The sequence below is a fragment of the Carya illinoinensis genome, chromosome 15 (genome assembly GCF_018687715.1).
Source record: "Carya illinoinensis cultivar Pawnee chromosome 15, C.illinoinensisPawnee_v1, whole genome shotgun sequence".
In the NCBI taxonomy this organism is placed as follows: Eukaryota; Viridiplantae; Streptophyta; class Magnoliopsida; order Fagales; family Juglandaceae; genus Carya; species Carya illinoinensis.
The window spans coordinates 12,127,476-12,154,394 of NC_056766.1; the positions used below are offsets into that span (position 1 = coordinate 12,127,476).

The window sequence follows — 26,919 nt, forward strand, 5'->3', positions numbered from 1 at the left end:
CCTAGAAAAGTTCTTCTGTCTCCACTAACTGATCCAAAAACATTATTTTGATTGTTAAATTACTATTTGCATGAAACATGTGTCATGCAATTTTGTGAAAATTGCTTATTTATGATGAAAAATGGGTATTCGAGGCTAATACACAAGAAAGAAATATAATTTTCCCTTACCATAAAAAGAAAATCCATTAAGGCTATGATGTATGGCTATCTATAAATTTTTATTCCCGTACAAGCCTATATCGTACGTGAGAGTGAATTTCAGATAGAAAGTTCACTTAAGGTTTGCTCATTAATTGACTCTAGCGAAGTTTAGGCAAAGAATTTGCTCATCAGTTGATTTAATTTGAGCGAAACTTAGACAGTGAAGTCGCTCGATGCTCAATTAACGGTTAGTTACTTGAGCAAATAACCCCATAATTGTGAAATTAGTATTTTTGCCTTATAACCCTATATATATATTTACGTACATTGTAGTCGTTCTGAACATTGGATTTTTCCCTATAGTATATTTTGACATTTATCAAGAAAATAAAATATTCTACAGTTTTGAAGACATTTTACATTGCCAAACCATGTAAATTTTTTATCATTTGTAATTTATTTTTTAATTTTTTAATTTTTATTTTACTTTTCTCTCATTGTATTTTGCAACAACCCGAAGCACCTTTAATTTCTCGCTTGCTTGGTGAGGGTAGTGCACAATAAAAAAACTGTAGTTGGAAAAAATTAAATAGTTGGCAAGGACAAGTGAAGGACCCACCCGATATAATATATATATATATATATTCTGTATTTCTTATGCCGAGCTGCAATATCGTTCTATAGTACCTTTTATAATATGCATCCCCTTCAAAATTCTTCTATATTGTCCCTTCCTTTTTTCATAAGCGCGCGCACACTGTTGGAGTATAGCATCCAAGATTGAACAAATAGAATTGAAGTCTAAAACAGCAGCAGCACGTGTTAAATTAAGAGAGGAAGAAGAGTTAGTTAGTTAGTTAGTCATTTTTACTTCCTTCTTGTACTTATATAAACAGAGTTTCATTTTGTAATAATTCATTCAGTCAATACAAATCTCAGTTTCAAGTTTCTCTCTTATCTCGAGTTCATGATCTTGATTTCATCTGAAACTTAACATGGTATCAGATTGAAAATACTCTTGCTTCCGCAACTTCACTTCCTGATACGATTACAAACATCTTCATTCCGAAATCTTTGTAATCTCTAATCATAATTTTCTTGTATTTCTTGGAAATTTTCAAGAATGAATTCTGATGATGATGTATCTGTTCATTCTTCTCATCTTCGTCAAAATCCTTCGGATGACTCCTCTAGTCCATACTACTTGCATCCAAGTGATAATCCTGGTGCGTTGCTAGTTTCAGAAATATTTGTTGGTAATAATTAAATTGCCTAGAGTCGATCTATTATCATTGCCTTAACTGTCAAGAACAAAGTTGCGTTTATTGATGGATCAATCCTTGCTCCTCCTGCTGATCAACGTGTTCTCCACACTGCTTGGCTTCGAGCCAATAATCTGGTACTTTCTTGGCTCATGAACTCCATATCGAAAGAAATCAGAAGTAGTCTTCTTTATGTTGCCTCTGCTGTCGATTTGTGGAATGAATTGAAAAGTAGATATTTGAGAAGTGATGGTCCTAGAGTTTTTCATCTTGAAAAATCTCTCAGTTCCATTACTCAAGGTTCTTTAATAATTACTGAGTACTTCAGTTCATTTAAGACACTTTAGGATGAATATCTCAATTACAGACCCTTTCCTACTTGTAGCTGTGGAAAGATGGCTTCATGCACCTACAACCTATTTGATTTTCTTCTTATGAGACAACAGTCTGATTATGTCTTAAAGTTTTTAGTTGGTCTCAATGACTCTTATGCCTCAATAAGGAGTCAATTACTTCTCTGTTCTCCATTGCCAAGTATGGCAAAGGTATTTTCTTTGCTGATTCAAGAGGAAAGTCAGCGACAGTTGAATAATTCTGTTGATCATGAAACTCATGCTTTGTTGGTCAAACAAGTTAATCACCAGCCTAAATTCTTGAAAGACAAGTCAAAGAGATCCTCTCTATACTGTACTCACTGTGGGTACAATGGACACACTGTGGAGAAATGTTTCCAGTTGCATGGATATCCCCCTGGTTGGACTGGACCCAAAGGCAAGCGATATTCACCTACTATAAATGCAGCTATTTCCAATGAAGAGGTCTACATTACCAACAGTAATGAGAACCAAAAGTTTTCTTTAACTCATGAGGAATTTACCAAACTTTTAGCACTTGCTAATTCAAATCCTCCACCTCCTCAAACAAATCCCACACTAGCTGTGAATCTTGCCACTTCTCATTTCTCTGGTAACTTTCTAAACTCTTCTTGTTTTTCTATTTCTTCAATCCAAGAACCTGAAATTTCATGGATATTAGACACTGGTGCAACAGATCATATGATCTGTTCACCTCTTCTATATTCTTTTACACCTAAGCCTATTAATACTCTCATTAACCTACCTAATGGCCAATCAGTTTCTGCCAACTATATTGGCACCATTTGCCTCTCTGACACATTATCTTTAAATAATGTGTTATGTGTTCCTAACTTTTCTTTCAACTTGCTTTCTATCTCAAAACTAACCAAAGATACTAATATCTCTGTTTCTTTCTTTAACTCTTATTGCCTTTTACAGGACCAATCAGCAAAGAGGATGATTGGGATTGCTCATGAAAAACATGGACTTTACCACTTCAAACAAGTTACTACCTGCACCAAGAATAAGTTTCATTCTCTACCATTTGCTTCAGCTATTACCCAACAACATTTAGATATTTGGCATAACAGATTAGGATATGTTTCTATCTCTAGATTACCTTTTCTTAGACAATTGGAACCTTCTATATCTCTTGATTCGAATAATGTTTGTGACACATGTCATTTTGCAAAGCAAAGAAAGCTTTCTTTCCCTATTTCTCAGACACATTCAAATAAAATTTTTGATTTGATACATTGTGACATCTGGGGCCCCTTTGGTGTTGTATCTTATTCTGGCTTCAGATTTTTCCTTACAATAGTTGATGATTACACACGATGTGTTTGGGTATATATGCTCAAAGCTAAGTCTGAAGTTCCTTCCATCTTAAAAATATTCTGTACAATAGTAGAAACACAATTTAGTGTTTCTGTCAAAGCTCTCAGGTCAGACAATGGGTCTGAATTTCTTATTCCTCAATTCTATCATGATAAAGGCATATTACATCAAAAGAGCTGTGTAGAAACTCCACAACAAAATGGTGTTGTGGAGAGGAAGCATCAACACCTACTAAACACTGCTCGAGCTCTAATGTTCCAAGCAAACCTCCCTCTAACCTTTTGGAGTGATTGTGTGTTGATAGCAGCACACATCATAAATAGAATCCCTACTCCTCTCCTTAGAAATAAAATACCTTTTGAAATGCTCTTCAATAAAGCTCCTAATCTTTCCCATTTAAAAGTATTCGGATGTCTTTGCTTTGCATCAACTCTTTCAAATCACAGGCATAAATTTGATTCAAGAGCTTTAAAATGCTTATTCTTAGGATATCCCTCTAATATCAAAGGATACAAATTGCTAGATCTAAACACAAATAGAATATTCATTTCAAGGAATGTCATATTCCATGAAAGTCATTTTCCTTTTAAAGCCTTACCATCTAATTCCGAGGCTCATTCTTTTCTATTTCCACCAAATACTTCTGTTTCAGATTTTTCTTCTCTTTTTCCTGATACTCCCTCAAATCCATTTTCAAATGCATCAAATCCCTCAATTGAACAAATGCCAAGCACAGAAACACTGACTGTACCAAATAGTCAAAATCCTATGCTGAATACTGAATCAACTCTCAATACTAAATCCTCTAGTGGTCAACATTCTCACAGTATTGATCACTCTCAGCAGCTCAGAAAATCTTCAAGAATGAAACAAACACCTATATACTTGCAGGATTATTTTTGTGGTTCTGTCCAAAATGTTGTACAAGCAAACTCTTCATCTCCTCATGCTGCTTGTTCTCCTAACAAAGGTATTTTCTACCCCATCTCTGATTTTATATCCACAACTAGGCTGTCTTCATCTCATAAAGCATTCCTAGTATCAATTTCTGCCTCCCAAGAACCCAAAACCTTTAAACAAGCGGTCCCAATACCTGAATGGAAAGTTGCTATGCAAAAAGAAATAAATGCCTTAGAGTTAAATAAGACTTGGGAAGTTGTTACTCTTCCTAAACATAAACAGACCATAGGCTGCAAGTGGGTCTTTCGAATTAAATATAAAGCAGATGGCACTATAGAGAGACACAAGGCTAGATTGGTTGCTAAAGGCTACAATCAACAAGAGGGATTGGATTTTTTTGACACTTTTTCTCTAGTAGCAAAGATTACTTCCATTCGATTAATCCTAGCCATAGCTGCCATTAAAAATTGGCATCTTCACCAACTAGATGTAAATAATGCTTTTTTACATGGTGACTTATATGAGGAGGTTTATATGGAATTAGCTCCTGGTATGGCTCAAAAGGGAGAAAACAAAGTTTGCAAACTTCTCAAGAGTCTTTATGGCTTAAAACAAGCTAGTAGACAATGGTTTGAAAAATTGTCCAAGGCCTTGCTTCAATATGGTTTTGTCCAAGGTACTTCAGATTCTTCTTTGTTCATCAAGAAATCTGAATCATCCTTCCTAGCTATACTGGTCTATGTGGATGATGTCTTATTGGCTAGTGATAGTTTGATTGAAATTCAACTACTCAAAGATTTCTTACATCACCAGTTCACAATTAAAGACTTGGGAGAACTCAAATATTTCCTTGGCTTGGAAGTGGCAAGGTCCAAGAATGGAATCTCAATATGCCAAAGGAAATATGCTCTTGATATACTTCAAGATACTGGGATGCTTGCTGCCAAGCCTACTGCATTCCCAATGGAATCCAATCTTAAGCTCATTGAAACAGATTCTGTCTTGTATGATGATCCATCAGCTTACAGAAGAATGATTGGACGATTGTTATATTTAACTCTCACCAAACCTGATCTTGCCTATTCAGTTCAAGTTTTAAGTCAGTTCCTTTCCAAGCCAGCAATCAGTCACTATCAGGCAGCCACTAGAGTTCTTAGATATTTGAAAGCAACACCAGGACAGGGATTATTTTTTCCCTCATCATCAGCTTTGCAATTGAAAGCCTTTTCAGACAGTGACTGGGCAGGGTGCATTGACACTCGAAAAAGTGTCACAGGGTTTGCTATTTTTCTAGGCAACTCACTGGTTTCATGGAAAAGCAAGAAACATGCAACAATAAGCAGGTCATCTGCAGAGGCAGAATATCGGGCCATTGCATCAACCACCTGTGAGATTCAATGGCTTCTTTATGCCTTGCAAGATTTGGGAATTAATCATTCTCAATCAACAATGCTCTATACAGACAGCAAGGCAGCCTTATCCATAGCAACAAATCCTGTTCAACATGAGAGGACAAAGCACATAGAAATCGATTGTCACCTTATCAGAGAAAAATTGCAGCAAAAAGTCATCAAGCTATTTCATATTCCTTCAAGATTGCAGCTGGCAGACATATTGACAAAACCCCTTGGTTCTCTACTATTTCATCACACATTACGCAAGATGAGCATCATTAATATCCATGTTCATCTTGAGGGGGGGTGTTGGAGTATAGCATCCAAGATTGAACAAATGGAATTGAAGTCTAAAGCAGCAGCAGCACGTGTTAAATTAAAAGAGGAAGAAGAGTTAGTTAGTTAGTTAGTCATTTTTACTTCCTTCTTGTACTTATATAAATAGAGTTTTATTTTGTAATAATTCATTCAGTCAATACAAATCTCAGTTTCAAGTTTCTCTCTTATCTCGAGTTCATGATCTTGATTTCATCTAAAACTTAACACACACAACTTATTTCATATTTCTCTTCCTTCTTTATGTCTATTTAGATGTTTTTATTTTTAGTAGACTCATGTAAGTTTATATATATATTTAAAGTAAGAGAGTAAGAGATACCATAGTACTAGGGTTGTTCATCTGGGCCGGATTTTTTTTCGACTCGATCCGAAACCCGGATACCCGGATTCTAGTTCCAGGTTTCGCCCGGATTTAATCAGAACCAAAACCCGCATCATTGAAACCGGATTTATCCAGTCCGGATCCAGGTATGAAACCCGGGTTCCATATTCATAACCCGGTTAACCGGGTTTGTATATAAGCCTCACTACAGGCGAAAGAAACCTAGCCGCCGTTCCATTGATTCCTTCGTTCTTCACTCTTCACTAGTGTTGTATCTCACCTGCGATGCCCTACGTCTCCCTCCCCCCCGATTCACTTTCTTTCATCTAATCTATTACAATCAAGCCAGACGGTAGAGGGAAAGACATGTCTTGTTCATCTTCATCAGGTTTGGAGGAAGATGAGGAGGGAATGGAGTCGTAAAGAAAAGGAGGATATCATGTCGTCAGAGTTGGGGATCAATTTGTGGGAGGCCGCTACATCACTCAGAGGAAGCTGGGTTGGGGCCAGTTCTCCACCATCTGGCTCACCTACGATACTCGTACCTCTGTACGTTTCCTTCTCTTTTTTATTTTTTCCTTTTTAATTCAAATTTGTGATCTTTTTTATTGGGTTTGGTATTTTTCATGCTTTTGTTCTTGATCTCACTTGGAATCAATCTTGCTAGAAAAATGTTCTTTATTTCCCTGTTTTTATCGCATAACAACGCAACTGAAATCTTCAGGTGTAAACTTTCAACTCAACTTTTTTTCACATGTTGTTGGAGTTTAATGATTCTTAGCATTAAACTCAACTTTCTTTCACATGATCTATAATGTTTTGATGAGAATGTTGATTGCTTTTTCATTCTATTTTGTTTTTTGCAGGATCACTTTCAGGTCAATCACTTTAAAGTTGCTATTTGGTGTGGAAATTAAATCATTGATTTTGTAATTTGTAATTTAGTATTTTGTAATGTAATGTATAAATAACAAATAATATAATATGTAGTGGATTGTATTGTAATGCATACATACTTGCATAGATGAATATTGGAATTTTTTTTGGTTTTACATGCATTGTATTGTAATACATGCATACTTCATAGATGAATATTGGAATCTTTTTTGGTTTTACACGCATTTTTATTGCTAGGCAAATTAAGTGGAATTTTGATATAAGGGTTGATGATATTTTTCAACCTCTAAGTGCACAATCAAATTTATTTTTTTGTTTTTTATAAAAAAATCAGAGCTATATGTGAAAATATTGGATACATTTAGGCATTTATGTGGATTTTTTTTATTTAAAAATATTTTTTTTATTATTAAAAAAAAAGACCCCGGGTTCAATCTGGAACCCGGAATCTGGGTTTTGAAAAACACGGATTCATCCGGGTTCCGGCCCGAATTTGAAATCCGGGTTTCGGTTTGGGTCTATCTGGATGCCCAAGTCAGAACCCGGATGAACAGGCTTACATAGTACCCTAGAGTGATAAGTCGATAATGGTTCATTCACTAGTCCAACCTTCCCTTAAAACCACCCAAGAACTCACTTCTACTTCCTTGTTTGTACATAAAATAGATGACCTTAAGTGTGAAATGCAGATTAGATGCATGAACAATCGTAAGAGATGTTAAATCTCACTATGGTGCAAGATAAACGTGATCAAACTTCTAAGGGAAAAAAAAAAGGGAAAGAACTTTGGGGCCTCAAATGCATGCTTTGTAAAATGGTAAATTACATTTTTAGTGGACAGGTCAAGTAGTGTCATATATAGAAAGTGTTTTGTACATAGACCATTATATTAATTTTTAGATGCTAGTATATATATATGAAATGATTGACAGATAAGTAAAAGATAATAAGTAATTTTTCATCATCCACTGACACTACAACAAAAAACATTTTTTGGGACGAAAATTTGTATAGCTTTCGTTCCGAAAGATTTTTTGGGATGAAAAAATTTCGTCCCAAGGTCGTCCCAACATCACTGTCCCAGAAGATATATTGGGACGAAAATCACAATTTCGTCCCAAAATATATCTTTTGGAACGATTTTGAAATTGACCGTTCGATACCGTTCGAACGATGGATTTTTTTGTCACGGTTAAAATTCGTTCCAGAATAGCGTTCGAATGCTTCTCATATACCGTTCGAACGTTAACGTTTCTTTTGAATGGTTAGCAAGATACGTTCAAACGATCAATAGAAATACGTTCGAACGTTAAATGAGCCGATCGAACGGTACAAGAGATCGAACGGTGATGATCATCGTTCGAACGATATGGTAATTTCCTGTGTTTGAACATTTTTTTGAGCATCTGGTATCGTTCGAACGGTTTGCACATTGATGTTTGAACGCTACATTATCGTTTGAACGGCATGCCCATTAATGTTCGAACGTGACTCGGTCGTTCGAACGGATATTATTTTTATTAAAACCAATAATTATAAAAAAACTAAATAGACATCCATATTATTTGAAAAACATAAATTAGGAACTGTTTAATTACTCACAAAAGTTTTATAATAAGTGCAAAGAAATAAATAACCATAAAACTAGTATTGTTCATACATAATTAGATAATGTCATAAGCTAGACGTAAAAAACCATCAGTTGGTTGGAGGCCTATACTGTTGCATAAGCTGTTGCATTTGGAGTTGCATATCTCTCCTGAACTCTGCTTGTTCTTCTTCATGTTGTTTGAGGCGCATCTCCATGTCTCATTGTCTCGCCAATTGAGCCTCTAACTCTTGTTGTTTTGCAACCAATTCTTCAATTCTACGATTCGCATTCTCTTGAGTTATAGAGGCAGACCCGGAAGAAGAGGAAGAGAGAGAAGGTTTTACACAGTGACCCAAACCCCTCAAATATCCTGAACGTTCACCCAGAACTTGTGTAAAAATCTCAACATCTGTATTTGAGGAATTTTGATCTGACGCAGATTCAGCACGCAGGGCAACCATTTTATCCTACACATAAGATAAAGAGTTAATATCATCATAAATATTCAAATATATTTATTTAAAACAAATTATAATACTTACATAATTTTCACGGGCATCAGGATGACTCCACTCTCCATTACGATTAGTATGTGATGCAGCATATAATTTTGTCAGATCATAATTGGCATTTGAATCTTGCTATAATAAAGATTTGTTAAGATATAAAATCATTATGATTGATATATTCAGTTAACTATATACAAATAAAAGAATAGAAATACCAATTTTTTAGAGAAGCGGTGGAAAGATCTTGAGCCTGCATGATGAGTAATCTTCAATTTTGCTCTATTTGTTTTGTTTATAAAACTTCGCTCCTACATAAGAATTGAAAATATTAAAAATCGGAATTAAAAATAGGACTAAAATAATTAAATTAATTATACCTTATATGATGGATCCTCAAACATGTCACAAAGTTTTTCCCAATCAGAAGGTTGCACATCTTGAAAAGGATGTTGGCGTGCTTCTTCACTATTCTCAAACTTATTATAATGCTCATGACACCTCGCCTTATACTTGCGGAATTCATTACTCATAAGCTCTTCCACAGTTTTACGCTCCTCTCTCCGACTAAAATTTAATTCGAAATCATCCTTACAGAAAAAAGTTTGGACAAAAATATTATCATTTATAATATTCTAACTTTAAAGTAAAATAAAATTATCAGTCCAATTAAATTTCATTTATTAAACATTACCAAACAACGCTTCTTGATAAGGTCCTTAACATCTTGGGGGACTTTCTTCCATGAACTTGTTGCCAAAGGTGCATAAGTTCGTGTAAGAGCACCCACATGCGATGCAAGCCAAGCTGCTGGTTATCCTTCGCCTCCGGTATGTTCATCAAGAATGTTAACTTTGATCTTACCCACCTTACGATATTTTTCCAACGTCACGCCTCTCGTAGTGCCTCGACCTTGACGAGATTGTACTGTGAAGTCATCATGAGATATAACATTATTATCAATTTTCTATTATAATCTTAATTAATAACTTTTATGACTATTAGAATTTTACCTTGTTCTGTAGAGTCAATCTCTAATGGTGAGTCTGAAGGAGAGCTAGGAACAGGTGGAGATGGGTTGCGCACTTCCTTTCTCTTCGGAGGCATAATTTCAAAAAACTGATACAATATTCATTAAGTAAAATAGTGCTCATCATCACGTAATGTGAAAATATAATTCGTCAATCACTATCTGTATCAGTATCATTTGACAATTCAGTCTCATCTTCTGTAGATACTTCAGATGAATCAACACTTTGCTCAAGTGTCGCATCAACAATTTCAGCCTCAATATCTTCTCTATTCAATGGAATCATCTCATACTGGCTCAAATCCACAAACAAATTAAAGACGGGTTGACTCTCTTGGTATGCTTCTTGAGTAGAGGCATCATCTTCTTCTTCATCTCGCCCTTCTGCCTGAGGGATAACATCATATATATTTCTTGGAGCATATTTTTGTACTACTCGCCATTGAGTTCCTAACTTCGGGTCATCTAAGTAGAATACTTGAGATGCTTGAGAAGCTAAAATAAATGGATCATCCTCGTACCATTTTCTTGATGTATTAATACTCAAGAAATATTCATCATCACGGACTCCAGTTCGAGGATTACTTAAATCCCACCAATCACACTTAAACAGATACACTGCAAGCTCCCCTAAATATTTCATTCCAATTATATCAACAATCACTCCATAGAAAGCAATATTTTCTCCATCATGACTTCCCTCAACTAGGACACCACTATTTTGTGTTTTCCTATAATGATCTCGATCTATTGTGTGATACCTACTACCACGAGAAATACATGCAGAATATCTTGTAGCCCGTCTCGATGGGCCACGCGCTAATGCATACAATTCATCTGATATATCGTTTGGATTATTGGCATGCATTTGTACAACCTACATATTAAGTAAAACTTCTATTATATCAATAAAAAAACAATCAATATTTTCTATTTGTATTGAATGAAGTGTCGCATATGTAATGTCATTACCCGTTGTTCAAACCATCTCGGAAACTCTTCTTCATGTTTCTGGTCTATATCATTTACTCCTAGTTCCTTGAGCATGTTAATATGATCACTGAAATTGATGATTACCACATGTATTTTATATTATTAGAATTTTGCGAAAGTAAATGAGCGAATACTAAATTAAGAAAAGATTAATACTTACTTCAAGTAAATCTCTATCTCAGGGCAATTGTTTAGCACGTACCACTGAGCTTTCTCAAACTCTCTTCCACATAAGTCATAACCACGCACTGCACCAAGTGGACGTACTTGTTGGGAAAACACGGAAAACACATTTCGTTGTCTTGCTCTGTCAACGTCAAAGTTTCTTTCTGACCGAACAAACCTAGTGTCAACTCCGTGGAAATATTTGGAACAGAAGGTATGCCACTCATCATCAATATATGCTTCTGCAATTGATCCTTCTGGGCGAGTTTTATTACCAACTGTTCGTTTCAACTTCCCAAGAAATCGTTCAATGGGATACATCCATCTATACTGAACTGGTCCTGCAAGTCGAGCCTCACGTGGCAAATGGACGGCCAGGTGAACCATGACATCGAAAAATGATGGTGGGTAAATACTTTTTAGCTTACACAATATTATGGGAATTTCCCGTTCCATTCGATCCAAAGCTTCTACATTTAATGTCCGTGCACATAAGTCTTTGAAAAATAAACCCAACTCAGTCAAAGCCACGCGCACATCTCTAGTCAAGTACCCACGTATACCAATAGGCAAGATACGCTGCAAAAGGACATGACAATCATGACTTTTTAACCCAGTTATTTTCCAGTCATTTGTTCGCACACACCTTGTCAAATTCGAGGCATAACCATCCGGTAATTTAATTTTCATTATCCACTCACAAAAAGTAGCCCTTTCATTCCTTGACAATGTATACCACCCAATCGGCATGTAAACGGACGAACCATTTTCTTGCAACTACATTTCCGGTCTTATTCCCAACCGCTTCAAATCCTTCCTTGAGTTTAATGTATCCTTCGTTTTTCCTTCAATTGACATCAATGTTCCCAATACGGATTTGCATATATTTTTTTCAATATGCATAACATCAAGACTGTGCCGTAATTTTAACTTTGACCAGTATGGAAGATCAAAAACTATACTCTTCTTAGTCCAATTCAACTCAGATGTAGCTCGTTTTCTCTTTCGTTGTTTTTTACCAAATTCATTACAACCAACATCTACAAATTGTGCAAGTAAATCTTCACCAGACAAATATGGTGGAGGTTGGCCCCATTCAACAGTACCATCAAACATTTGTGAATTTCCCCGCCATCTATGATCACCAGGTAGAAATCGACGATGACCCATGAAGCGTAATTTCCTCCCGTAAGTGAGCCATTCAGATTTAGTATGTTTGTTACAAGTTGGACATGCCATTTTCCCCTTAGTACTCCAACCTGACAAGTTTCCATATGCTGGAAAATCATTTATTGTCCATAAAATGGCAGCATGCATCTTGAACGACTTGCCTGTTGATGAATCAAATGTGACAACCCCATTCTCCCACAAATCTTTCAATTCTGCAATCAATGGCTGTAAATGTATGTCTATATCATTTCCCGGTGATCTCAGACCTGGAATGAGCAAACTCATCATGAAATATGGATCTTTCATACACTTCCACGGTGGTAGATTATACGGCATAAGTACGACTGGCCAAGTACTGTGACTAGTACTCATGTTCCCAAACGGATTAAATCCATCTGTTGCCAACCCAAGTCTCACATTACGTGGTTCTTCTGCAAACCATGTATGCTCCTTATCAAATTCCTTCCACACCTGAGAGTCAGTAGGATGTGATAAAATATCATCGTTTCTAACTCTGGCTGATGAGTGCCATATCATGTCTGCAGCCGTTGCACGGGACATATATAATCGTTGTAATCTAGGTGTCAATGGAAAGTGGCGTACTACCTTTTGCGGCACATTTTGTTTGTCAGATGTCCATCTTGATTCGTGGCATATGGGACATTCGTTCAACTGCTCATTCTCTTGCCAAAATAATATGCAGTCATTCTTACATGCATGTATTACGTTGTAATCAAATCCAAGTCCTCGTTTCAATTTTTTTGCTTCATAGAAGTTACGAGGAAGTGTATTATCTGATGGCAGTGCCTCCTTAAACAACTCGAGTAACATATTGACAGCCTTAATTGATAATCGGCACATTGATTTTATGTGAAGCAGTCTTACGGTAAATGACAACTTACTGTGTCTTCTGCATCCTGGATATAGTTCACGTTGTGACTCATTCCACAATCATGCAAAAGTATTATGACCCCCATCATTTGAACTTGATGTGTCCGTGCCACCTTCATTCATAAACATTCCCGCACCGATGTCACCTAACATTTCTTCCATATCCTCATCATACTCATCTCCAACAACATCTGGTTGTACATCTTCATCGATCTCTTCTTCTTCATGTGGAGCATCGAATGAAGTTGGATATGGTTCCCCGTGTAAGACCCAATCAGTATAACCCTTGTCAATACCTTTTACAAACAGATGCTCTCTCACCAAGTCTATCTTATGAGAGCGCAAATTCCTACATTCTTTTCATGGGCATCTAATACATCCATCACTATCACATGTACCCAATGCAAACTCTAAGAATTTCTTAACACCTTCAGCATATACGTTGTAATTCTAACCCAAACGATCGCTAACTCGCATCCAACTCTTATCCATGTTGACTATCTTCATTATAAACAATCACATGTGCATCAACAAACAAGCATGTATCTTGTATCAATCAAGGAGTATGCCACCTTACACCGGGTAGTTGGTCCTATCCCATTCGGAATTATAAGATCATAGTCGCAAACCTATCCTCTATAATCTGTCACGCCCAACAAAATTTCGGCAGCATCTCCCCATAGTTCTCCAAATATGCTCATCTGGTTGTGTGCACCGACTTGTTAATCGTCGATACAACATCACCGAAACTGCATATTCGGAGAACAAGGGATAAATCTGCCAAAATCTTAATGCTGGACGTATAACAGATATAGATCGATAGTTTGCGAGAATGATCTTACAATTCCAAACTGTCCACTCTGGACAATTCAAGAGTTATCAATCTTTCAATTAAGGCGGATTGATAACTCTCGAACGGGTCTAAGGCTAATATTGATGAACAAGCAATATAAGATATGTCAATATTTAACATGTATCAAACAAACAATGCAACATATGTTAATTAAGTATTTATATTATTAAATAAATAGATAGTTGTTTTATATCTTTCAAAATATTTTATCAATTATAACTATTTGTATTGTAATTAACAAGCATGTTAATAATTATAACTATTTGTATTGTAATTAACATTCATTTTATATCTTATAATTCGGAATTTATATTTTAATCAAATTCATTTGATTACTTTTAACTTTTAAGTATTTAAGTATTATTAAATCCAGATTATTTGTATTTTATTTAAAATTCATTTTATTAATTCAAATATTAAGTATTTTTGTGTTATTAAAACAAAACAAATTGTATTAACCTATAGTTGAATAATTCAACATCATAAATAATTAAATTTTGTAGCAAATCTTAGATGATTTGTAATTTAATTCATTCTCATTTGATTATTTGAATCTTTTAAGTATTTAAGTATTATTAAATGTAGATTATAAATAATTAATTTTTAATTCAACTCCTGCATTTAAAATGTTAATTATTTTAACACTGACCAACATAACGTTCAAACGGTGCTCGTCACCGTTCGATCTAAGGACATACGTTCGAACGGCACATGAATACCGTTCGAACGGATTACTTTCAGAAATCACTCGTCTTTAACCTCCGAAAACCCCAACATTTACAGTCCATATTACATCAAAAGATAGCAAACTATATGACGAACTCATGTAAGCAAACGAAAACACTTATATAACAACTAAAATGAGGTCAAATTTAAGGAGAATACCTGATTTGGAGAGATAAAACGGAAAATCCACCAAACGGTCAAAACTCTTCACCAAACGGTAAAAACAACCTCTTAATCCGAAAATATAAGAGATTGATAGGAGTTAGTAATATTTGAGGGCTAGATTGAAGAATAATGGCGTTGGTTGGAAGAAAATGAGCGTGGGAGTGATATTGAGTCGACTGGAACGAGTGCGAGATTGTGAGGTTCTGTTGTGTAAATGTAGAACATTTACGTTTGAACGGTTGTTTAATGAACGTTCGAACGTCAAATCGATTAGCGGGAAAAATTTTCCCCCGCTAATCTAACGTTCGAACTTGAAAATACACGTTCGAACGTTTTATTATACGTTTGAACGGTTATATTAAAACGTTCAAACGTCAAATCGATTAGCGGGAAAAATTTCCCCCGCTAATCTAACGTTTGAACGTTAACATATCCGTTCGAACATCATTAATGAACGTTTGAACGCCATTATTAAACCGTTCAAACGTTTAAGTTATATTGTTGCTTATTGTATTTTTTTTGCACTATACCTTTAAATATAATAACTTCTAAATATAGTATAGTTTAGAGACATAGTAATATAACTATATAATATATAATCAAACAAATATTATATAGTTTAGTAACATATATAGTATAAAATATCATATTACATCTAATATTATAGTCAAGTACATATATTAACCTATTATATATAACATATATATGGTACCATAGCATAGAGTTATATGCATCACATGCATATATATATAATGTTTAGTACTATTATATTATTATTATATTATTTAATAAATGGATATATATATTAATATATATAGTGTCATCTATACTAGTATATATATGTGATACTAGTTAATATCACATATAATATATATGTTATATAAATACACGAACATAGTTTCATGTATATAGTAGTCTATATTATATTAATTATACTATATAATATAACTTATACTATATACTATATAATATTCAATAGTATAATATATTTTAATTAAATATAATATAATATATACTATATATATAAAAAATTATATATATAATACATAGTGTTTAATAATATATAAGTGCATTAAATATATTGCATTATAATATATTTAACAGTTAAAATATATTATAATTGAATTAATTATTATACTTAATATAATTAATACCGAATATTGCATTTAAATATTATTTATTATCATGAAAAATCGATTAATTAGGGAAGTGATTAATATTCAGTTAATACGTTCGAACGGTAGTAACTTATCGTTCGAACGGCACTGCATATATAAGCCCCCGACGTCACTTTCACCGAAAGTTGCACGTCTCCATTTCCTCCGTACTAAGCCTCCAAACCGTCGATCTCCGCCGTTGAACGCCGTCTTCGCCGCCGTCAACAGTGCCCACTCAAAGCCTCTACCTCTAACTACCGGTATTTTTCATTTTTAAAGCATTTTACCATTTAGATTTAGGTTTTTGATAGATTAATTGTTTAACTTAGGGTAAACCGATTTATACATCAAAATAATCGGTAGATTTGCATAAAACCTTGTTAGGAACGTTTATTTAGGTTTCTATTGCATTTATTTTGGTGTAAAATCAAGGGAATCGAAGGATTCCATGGATTTCAATGGCCGAGTCGACTCGGCCTGGAATCCCGATCGACACGAAGATCGTTCGAACGCTATGCGTAGCGTTCGAACGATATAACATAACGGTCGAACGGTTTGTCTGTAACCGTTCGACCGTTACAGTAATCGTTCGAACGGTTTTTAATTTTATATTTATATTATTAATATTGATATTGAGAAATATATTTATTGTTGATAATGTTGTTAATGTTATTTATCTAGTCTGTAAATAGTTATTTATTGTATTTTTCTTGTTAATGTTATATATCTAGTTTGTAATTATAAATTTCAGGTTGATTATAATGTCTACTTCTAGACCGGCACGTAAGCGACGCAATCTTGGTGAGAGTAGTAGTGGTCCAGTTCGGGAGAGGACAGTTTCACTGGAGCGACCAGTGAAGATTTCTGATTTCCAGAGTCTTCTCTGGGAGGGTCATTCATTGCCCTCAATATTCAGTGATCGTGGTTGGGGACTTATCTTGGATGAACGGGAGGAAGCATGAGAGCCAGTCTCCTACATTGACATTGTTGCTGAGTTCTATAGAGAACTCGGCAGTGCCAGCGCAGATGATTCTGGGGCCTACAGTATCACTGTCCGAGGAGTACCCGTTGTATTTTCACGAGATGGACTTGCTGAGCATCTCGGTATTCCTAGGCTGCCAGATGCATATCCGAATGTGGTGCCTAGAGAGTCTGATCCTTCAGTTGAGGCGGAGACAGCTGAGGAGGAGGCATTAGTTTATACTGATGAAGTCGATACCCTTGCTGATCACGAGGTGAAGGATTTGGTTGTCGGTCCAGATGCTCCACCGTATGACGGGACGAAGAGCATCAAACAGGCAGATTTATCTTCTTTCTTTAAGATATTAAATTTGATAATTGCCAATAACATTGACTCTCGGCAGCACAAGACAGAAGTTGGCATTGATCGGACGAAATTTATGATACGGGTTGCTCGTGGCATTCCTATCGACTTGGTGGGGTATATATTCGATAGGATTCGATCAGAATCTCGGTACATTTCAATGGATATACTACCATTCGGAGTCCTGATCACCCGATATCTACTATGTGCTGGTGTTGTGCCAGATGTTGCTGAGTGTAAATGGGAGCCGATGGGACCGATAAACAGCACCACCCTCTCACGCAGCACGGGACACTCGAGATTGCGTTTTCGTGCACATGTTCCAGAACCAGTTGATCCTCACAGAGATGCACAGCCGGGAGATCATGGAGTCTCAGCTGCAGCTGCAGAGACATCTACACGGGCCGAGGCATCAGTCCACAGTGTTACTCATGAGGAGATGGCTGACATAGTGCGTGCAGCGATCAGCGAGCAGACATCAGCAGTAATCGATGCAGTGCATATGGAGATCCATTCTGCTGTGTCTGAGCTTCGTACAGAGTTTGATGCCATGTCTGCGACTCAAGTCACCATCAGTACTCGACTGACACAAATAGAGGAATGTATAGCTGCAGTCGAGGAAGTGTGCAAAGACTTGGGGTCTTAATTACTTTATGATATATTTTATTTATTTATTTCCTGTTTTTTGTATGGACAATATTTTGTGTTTTGTAAATTCAGTATTTAAGTATGAAATAGTACTGTTTTATATTTTCTAAACTAATTCTTAATTTAGATTATTCATATTATTTAATTAACCAATTTTTTATAATTACTAGTTAATCTAAATATAATTTGGCAAAAAACTTAAAAAATTAAAACCCTTTCATCGTTCGACCGATTCAAATAACGTTTGAACGGTGAATATGCATCATTCGAACGGTTATTGTTTACCGTTCGAACGGTTTATCAATTTCCCTCCAAAATAATTTTGCCTATTGCGCCAATACTACGTTCAAACGGTAAAAATTAAACGTTCGAAGGGTTAATCATTAACGGTCAAACGGTTAACTTATTTGGGACCAAAAATTTCGTCCCTAAGAATATTGTTCGAACACGTTCGAACGGTCTGGCATGACCGTCGTCATTTTGGAACGAAATTCAAATTTCGTTCCAAATTCTCACTTTTTGGGACGATTTTCAATTCGTCCTAAAGTAATTTCGTCTCAAAAAATGTTTTTTGTTGTAGTGTGATATTCATTGTCGTTTTAACCATTCATATTTCGATATTGCATTCTTGTTTATAGTTTGGGATGTCACACTAAGATTTCCAAACAAATTATGATCGTGCACTAAATTAACACTAGAAGAAATTCTAAGGTCTATTGCGGCGAATATCGTCTTGAAAACGAGAACAGAATGATAGTTAATTCATGGGACAAATCCCTAGAGTCTCTTTGAATATTCTCATACACGTCGGTGGATCCTTTATTATTTAAAGGGGTAATATTAGGGTAACTATTACATGTGCACACTAGTACAAATGTTTTTTTATTTTATTTTTCTTTAATTATTTTTTAAACATCCTTAAATATAAAGAAAAAAATAATATATATATATATATAAATTTACTAATAGTCACTTCCTTAACCATTAAGAAAAATAAATACATAAATAAAAATATATAAGTGGTATATTTGGTGGGCATATTTGGTAGTCATATCATCATTTTCCTATTTAAAGCTACATGTAATTAGTTTTCAGTGATCTTTCTCAACCCATTTATTAAACCAAGTAATTAATTAATATTCCTCTTTAGTTCCAAATATAGTTGAAGAGATCCCATCCAAAAACAAGGGGATCGAATACGTACATACTCCTTATAATAATAATTGGGTGCAAATTTAACTCTTAAAAATGAGTGAAAAAAAATGAGATTAATTCATTTATTTATAATCAGATTAAATTGCAATATAAGCTTACGTTTGGAACATGAACTTTGGCGATGCACATCAATTAATTATAGGATATTTACATCTGACTTGGTTTATATATGATCTTGTTTAATTGTTTGGTTGTTGAGATGAAATTAGATCCGATGATATGGTTTGAAAGGTTTGTCAAACCAAACTAGGCATAAATCTCAATCACATGTTTAATTAAATTATGAGTCATAGCTACCCACCCTAAAAAATAACTATTTGTTTACAACAATGATCATAATATATAGTTCTTCCGTTCATTGTAAAATTAACAAAGACGTTTGAAAAAGTTTTTGATAGGTGAAGACATTTAGCAAATTTACAAGAATGATCATAATAGTTCTCCTGTTCATGAATTCTTTACTTTGACATTCATATATATATATATACTAGTAAATGTAACTTCCTTTGGACGTTTGCCTAGTGGGGGGCACAATTTATACTATAAAATAAAGTTTGGTTGTTAATAAAATAAATATTAACAAAAAAAAAATCTAAGAATTTTTGTTGGAGCAAAAAATTATAAATGTCAAATTTTATGTTTTCGATAAAAGAAATAAAAAAATAAATAAAATTTTGTAAGAAGTCAGTATCGAAACCAAGAAATTGAAAAGTAAATGTATTTCAACATAAATAATTTTATGAATTATACTGATGCATACAAATAGTAGATCAGGAATCTCCAAAGTGATTAAAATGTATCTAAATTACCTCAAGCAAACCAATCATAATATATTTATTTGTATAAGCAATTAAGCTCTAATCAAATAATATGTCCAAAAAATTTTTCTTTGAAAGTTGATGCAAAAAATAATATAGATAAAATAAAATCTAAATTTATTCAATAACTAAATGCAGTTAATAACACCCAGAAGTGCCTAGATATTATCGAAACCAAGAAATTGAAAATTAAATGTATTTTAACATAAATAACTTCATGAATTATACTAATTCATACAAATAATAGACTAGGAATCCAAATTTATTCAAAAGTTGATCAAACAACAACTAAATGCAGTTAATAACACTCAGAAGTGCCTAACAGCATTTTAATTTTTTAATTTATATTTTCAATTCATAATATAATTTTATGTAAAATTCATTAATGAATTGAAACAATTTAAATGAACTATTTGCTAATATTTAAATAATGAATTGTTTTATAAACGTTATCATTAAATTTACAATAATTATTAATATATATATTAAAACAAATAAAATCTTACAACATTTCAAATTTTTTACTTAAAATGTTGATTTTTGTTTTGGTTTAGTTCATGTGTTAATCTTGAATTTCAAATTCCTCTATACACTATCATTCAATAAAAGCAAAAAAGAAAAAAACCCCTACAGATCTAATCTATATTGACTCATACAATTAAGTTTGAAAAAATTATTAAAAAAATTATAAACTTTTTAACAAAAATAAGTTTTTAAAGATATTAATTTTAATGCTGCAAATAATTCAATTTCAATCGTAAAATTTCTATTCTAATTAGGTAATTAAATAATTTAAATTTTCTTACACATATATTTGTTCCAAGTTCTAGGTAGCTAGCTACTTTCAATGCTTCTCTAACGTCTCTTGTACTCTGCAAAATTGAATTTTGAATACTTATAGAGGCGTCAGAATTACATTACAATATATGTATATGCAAAATGCTATGTTGAGCTGCAAACGTAGCTTAAAATCTTTGTAATTAATTATTAATATATAAATCAAGACAAATCAAATCTTACAACTTTTTAAATTTAATTTTTCATATTTTAAATTGTTAATACAATTATATGTTAATACAATTATATGTAAAATTGAAATATTAAGTGAAAAAATTTAGATGAACTATGTCCTAATAGCTAAACAAATAAACATATATATATATATATAATTATAAGTGACAAATTTATATAAATTTAAAATAAAAAAAATTGAACACAAATTTTATATATAATACTAAGTGAAAAAAAAATTTAAATTTCATTTTTTTATATTTTAAATTTTTAATACAATTTTATGTAAAATTGATATATTAAATGAAAAAAATTAAATGAAATATGTGCTAATAGCTAAGTAATGAAAACCTTTTATAAACATAATTATTAAATTTGCAAAAATTATTAATGTATAAATTAAAACAAATAAAATTTTAAAACATTTGCTATTTTGAAATTTTAAAACAAAACTGTTATGAGCAATTATCATATTAATTTTAAAAAAATTTGAACACACTATACATTAATAATTAAGTTCAAAATAATTTATAAGATTATCTATTTCTCACATATCAACGAAAATTTTTAATTAAACTAAACTAATAGCCCAATTCACTACAACACAACATAAAACTGTTAAAAAAAATTATTAATTTTGGAATTAATATTAGAGCATAAGTTAAAAAAAAGGGTTTCACAATAATGTAAATTTTATTTTTTTGATATTTTAAATTATTAATATAACTTTATTTACAATTCAAATACAAAGAATACAAAATTTAAATAAACAATATATTAGTAAATAGAAAATAATATGTTTTTTTTTTAATTTGCGAAAACAATTCCAGCCTAATGCTCAAGCCGAATTCAACAAGAAAGCTCAGCCCACTAACCAGCCCAAAACTCCAAAACGGGATCGTTTTTATCAAAACAATCCTCAACCCATCCATCCCCTTCACCCAAAACGGCGTTGTTTCACAAAATTAACCCTAACTATAAATTTACATCAAACTCCCCCGGTCCCTTACTTCCAGATCTTTCTCTCTCTTGCCGCCTCCCTCCTTTATCTCTCTCTCTCTCTCTCTCTCTCTCTCGCCATCTCCCTTCTTTATCTCTCTCTCTCTCTCTCTCTTCTTATTGTTCTTGCATCTCTAATTTCCGATCTACGCGGTCTCTGTTCTCTCATCTACACCCACCAATTTTTTTTCAACCTTCCATATTTTACTTTCTATGTCTCGGATATGCACTGTTTTTTTTTTCTTGTTTTTTTTTCCTTTAAACGTATATTGCTGGGATTTATTTTCTCGGATATCCACTTTTGTTGCTTTAATCTATTTATGCTGGGATTTATTTTGTTGTTGGTTTGTGGTTCGATTTTTTTGTTTCTTACTCGTTTGCTTTGATGCTCATTTTTTTGTTTATTTTTTTTTCTGCGTTTAGATCTGTGTTCTTAGTCTTGTAATCTTTTCCATTCATGTTTATTTTATTTTTTTTTGTCTTGTTTGTTCTTTAAGGTCTGAACACATCTTCAAAGATCTGAAGAGATCTATTTTTGGCTTATGTTCTTTCGGTAATTTACAGATCTTAAGAGATCTGTTTGTTTTTCTCGTCCCTTCTGTATTTTTCTTCTTGCACAATGTTTTTTAAAATGTTGCGTTCTGTTGAGATTTGTGTTCTTAGTCTTTTTTTTTTTTTGCGATCTGTATTCGTATGCTTATTCTCTTTTCGATTGAAGTTTTTTTTTTTTTTTGGTTTGATTTCTTCTACTTTTTTTCTTCTGTGTTCTTCGGCTGTTCCTAGGGTTTTTATATTTGCGATTGAAATTTTTTTTCCATGTGTTTTCTTTCTGGCACTTTTTTTTCATCCTTGTGTTCCGATTGATTATATTAAGTTTGTATTCTTCAGATACACAGAACAATTTTTTTTTTTTTTTGCTATCTGTGTTCATATGCTGTTTTATCTTTTCGATTCAAGTTTTTTTTTTGTTGGGTTTGATTTCTTCTACCTTTTTGTCTCTTGTTCTACAACGTTTGATTTATATTACCTTTGTTGTTTGTGTTCTCAGTACAGACGAGCAAATCAGAAGATCGAATATGTATGATGTGGTTGATTTTTTTGTTAGGTTTACTTTCTATAAACTACAGATGTGAATACGCAAATAGTCTTTTATTTTCTTTCCATTTTTTTTTTTTTTTTGCTGTGATGCATATGCATATACATATCTCTAATTACATACTGTAACAAAATCATTCATACAATACAATTCATTCTTACAATACTGAAAGAATAAGAACATACCTCAACTACTGAGATTCTCGAATAGCTTTGTCCAGCATATTTTTGTTTTAAAGTTAGAATACAGAGCGTGAAGAAGGAAAGAAAGAAACATTGACATTTAAATTTCAATCGGATTGAATTTTTCAGACAAACCGATAAGCTTTAACTATAAAAAGACATTAAAATCAAGTTGGCGAAGCAAAACGACACCAAGGACAATGAACTGAACAACAAAATTAAGTGGTAAAATTGGAAATAAAACAGTGAAAAAGTAAATCTGTCGGTGAATGTAGAAAGACCAAAATCACTGTCGGTAAAATAGAAGTAAAATATAAATCACCGTAATTGTCAAATAAAATTAAGGGCAAAATTGGAAAAAAAAGTTAGACGAAAACACTGTTGTTAAACGATCGGCACTTTATATATACTTATGGATATATATAGTTCTCCCATTCATGAGTACTCATATAGATCACATTTCGATTTACATTCACTATTTTATGCTAAAATTGGTCTGTTTTTGTTAGATATTCTTGTAGTAAATAATTCATCACAAATGCTCATCTTTTTTGTAGTGAGAAGAAGAAGAACAACAAAAAGAAGAAATGATATGACACACCCAACTCCTACGTACGGAAATACGAGAATCAAGATGTCAGGATGATGACAACACGGGCCACCCATCCCAATGATAAGTGTCAAGTGTGTGTACATGTAAAAAGTGTATAACAAAAGCAATGCAGCGAATAATTAAAGTCAGTCAACTATATACCAGAATTGTTTAAATATACATTTGCTTAAATACCAGCGTATAAAAAATAGTACAATTATCCAGTAAAACATCATAGTCCAAAATACATAATTCAAAAGTAGGGAAATAATTACCAATAAGTAAGCAAAAGGCACCAAAACACTCCTCTCGTGGAGCCGCCTCCTCAGTCTCAGCCTCCTCATCATCTATATCAAAATCTATGATATCAAGAAATGGTATCGCATGTAAATAATAATCCAAACAGCTCACAAGATAAAAATACATTTATGTAACAACAATATGCATGCCCATGATGATAGATGCATGAGATCCAAAAATTATCATTTCTCAAAAATAGATAATTTTCCATGCACGCCAAAATCCTATTTGATCCAAAAATCCAGTCCATTAAAACATCTGTCATTTTCCCAGAAAATGGCCCAACATAAAATCCACAATTTTTCTAGAAAATGGTTCACATATCCTTTAACCAAATCTATTATTTTTTCAAAAAATGGCCCACATATATCTTTTAATTAAATCTTGTCATTTTTCTAGAAAATGGCCCACATATATCCTTTAATCAAATCTCACAAATTTCCCAGAAAATGGCCAATTATCCAAAACCAATTACCCAATTTTAATCCGTATGCTCCATGATCTCCCATAGGGATTATCCGCACACCTTGGCTCCCTTCCCCACACCACTGGTAACGACCATGCAAGTGACTTCATAACGAGTGATGCCCAGTACGTTCAGCGCCAAACATCCTCTAGCCCCCACCAACAGAGGGGCCACAGAGTCGTCACGAGAGTATTACCATCCTGTCTGATCCCATTGTCGGCCAGCGACAATTCAGAGGACTTCATTCAGTATATTTTGCTTCCAAGTGACCAAAGGAGCACCATCAAGATAATACCTCATCTTGGCTTGGGGTCATGATACACAAGCACCCAAAAACCATTTAATACATGAAAACCCAGTTTTCATTTCCAACACATGAACATGTGTGCAATATGGGAAAATCCAGTTTTCATTTTACAAACATGAACATGCTTGCACCATGCAATATATACGACAAGACACAAAAAAATATCCAACAAATCCCAACATCATCCAATCATACAAATAACTCCGCTCTTCATTCCAACCGCCCCTAACTTCTCGAACTCAGTTCGGCACAATCAACCAATTTCACAGAATATTTGCTAATGCAAAATATATTTAAATTTTAAAGGTTATTCAAAAAATGCTTCTAGTGCTTTAAAGGCAATAAAATTAGAAAGATCAAGCACTCGTTAAACTTCAAAAGCGAGCCCAAAATTAAATCACCAAAAAAATCACAGGTTTTGGGATGGAAAATGGGTTTTGAAAACAAATAGATTTGGAGTAATATTTTCTTGGAATAAATGGTTGATTTACTAAAATAAACTTTAATTAGAAGATGATGGCTGGAAAGGGAGAGGTTCACAGCAAAGCAAAAAGCACAAGAATACAAAATGGAACCCACGGTGTCAGACGAAAATAGGGCACAGGTTGGGCTAAAAACAAGGTACTAAAATTGGGTGAAATACTAAAAATGTTAGGGATTAATCACAAGCTTGAATCAAGGAAATACTAAAGGAAAACAAGAGAGGAAACCGAGCTAGGAGGCTCACGGTTGGGGGAGAAAACAGGGCATGAAAAAGGGCCAAAAAAGAACTGAGCAAGACCCCACGGATTTGGGGAAAGAAAAGTGGAAATGCAAATAGAGTTTTACAAGTATAGATTCAGAACACCAAGAGACGACGGAAGAGAGGAGATCCCGAGCATGGAGCTTCCTGGCATGGACTTGCAATGGAGAAAATAGAGGAAAGAAAATAAAAGCAAAAGAAATAAGAAGATGCACGGTCCAATAGTAGAATAAGAGAAGAAAAGAACCACAAAAGGAAATGAAAAAAATTACCATATGAAGAAGAGAAGCAACTGGCGGAAGAGAAGGAAGAGAAAAGAGAAACCAAAGAAGAACAAGAAGGAAGCAGCGTCGCAACAAGGAGAAAGAAAAGAAAGAAGAAACCAAAAGAAATGGAGAAGAAGAAGAAGAAGTTGTTGTGTGGCATGGGAGAAGAAAAGGAAACAAACGAAGAAGAAGAAGTAAAAAAGCAGCGGTTCTACACGACACTACACCTAGAGGGAGGGTGAATAGGTGTAATCCAATTTTTTTATGGCCTTTTGAAAATTAGTCAAACAAGCAGTTAGTAATTGAATCAAATAACACAAATAATTAACACATGATTTTGATCACGAAGTGGAAACTCATTTGAAGAACATCTTCAAAATCTAAAACTACTCCGGGTGTAAGACACCACCTCAAATCCACTATAGAAATTTTAATTCGTTACAACCAATTTAGAGACACTCACAAAACCTTTGTAGTAGCTAAACTTAGCTTGCAACACCACAAGTGACCCACTCGATCTCTACATGCATGCAGTGTTGGAACTCCGACCTTTCTATAGCTTCCCACGAGAACCTCTCGATCTCTGCATCAACAGCAGCTCTAGATTCTTCTGGCCAACAAATATGTCCACTTCAATGGACTCATGTAAGAGTTGATTTTGAGTGTGTTGTGGTGGAGAAGTGTTTATCCAAGAAAGAATCAACCAAGTGGGGAAGAGGTTGCTCTAAAAAGTTCTTGGAGACCCTTAGGGTTTT

The 26,919-nt window shown here is 33.8% G+C and overlaps 1 long non-coding RNA gene across 1 annotated transcript; it reads left to right on the forward strand.

Annotated features, from left to right (window-relative positions):
* The first annotated feature begins 22,229 nt into the window (after positions 1–22,229).
* LOC122295894 lies at positions 22,230–24,237 on the forward strand. Its single transcript, XR_006238308.1, has 2 exons — positions 22,230–23,318; positions 24,049–24,237. It is a non-coding gene; the product is annotated as an uncharacterized LOC122295894 (long non-coding RNA).
* Positions 24,238–26,919: the final 2,682 nt, after the last annotated feature.